Below are 1,158 nucleotides of genomic sequence, written 5' to 3' on the forward strand. Positions count from 1 at the left end.
GGATATGTTCACACTGCAGCTATCAATACAGATTTCTTCTGCTGAGATACGTTTTTTTCACATCACATAATTTAAATGTGACTGAGTCAGACTGATAGCAGAACTGATGAAGTTGTTAGCAAACATGYTAGCTTCTGCTAAATTAAGTTTTTCACTGGAACTACCAGCCTTTTCAAAYGACTCCTTTTTCTACCAGAGACTGCCAAATGGCAGTGCAGGGGGTAGTTTGCAACCCATCAGGCCACCTTTTGTTATGTAAACGCAGCCACTGCCAGGTAATGCTAAACGGGTGTGATGGGTGATGGTGTGAACGATGTTGATGACTCAGATGGAAAAGAAAAAAACCCTTGATTTTAACCCATCCTTTAAGATTGCTCAAAAAATGATATTTGATCTTAATTTGAGTCATATTGACTTGTCAAGAAAAAAAAAGTTTGCCAATGGGGTGAGATATTTTGACTTAAAACAAGACAAAATGTCCTGATAAGATTATTTTACTTAGGTTTTTATGGAAGTTTAAGTAAAAAATGTAATTTTTTTCAAGCAACTGTGGGTTGTTTTTTGTATAAATTTATGTAAAATATATTTACCTATTGGCAGTTTTTCAAAAGACAAAATTACTTAAAATAAGGTTAAAAAATMTGAACTTTAGCTATTTTGACCAATCAAAATGTCACCTCTTTTCAGTTTGAAAACAATGTAAATTTATACAAAGGAGGCATAATTGAGATGTTTTGGAATTATAGTTCAAATAATGTCTTTGTGTCAGTTTCTTATTATTTTAGTATTATTTTGATAATGAAGAGAAATATGACTACAGACATAGGAAAACTTGTTAATAAAGTACATAAACTTTATATAATAAACTACACAAAAGTAAATAGCCTATCTGAAGGCTACATGCTGAGTGAAACAAGAATAATGTTTTCTCACTATAGTACAATATTACAAACGTGCACGATGGAGGTAACTGAGATGGGTTCCATTTTTATTTTAGATTTTAAAAATTTTTCAGCCATTAGATTGGAGTGCAGCCATTAAATTGAAATATGCCAGTACCAGGTAACAGTGAACATAGGCGTATTGGCATAGTTTATATTTCTGTATACATGTACATGGAGGAAGTGGAAAAGAGAGCTTTGATGTCCTTTTCAGGGG

This window comes from Austrofundulus limnaeus, unplaced genomic scaffold, assembly GCF_001266775.1.
Source record: "Austrofundulus limnaeus strain Quisiro unplaced genomic scaffold, Austrofundulus_limnaeus-1.0 Scaffold177, whole genome shotgun sequence".
In the NCBI taxonomy this organism is placed as follows: Eukaryota; Metazoa; Chordata; class Actinopteri; order Cyprinodontiformes; family Rivulidae; genus Austrofundulus; species Austrofundulus limnaeus.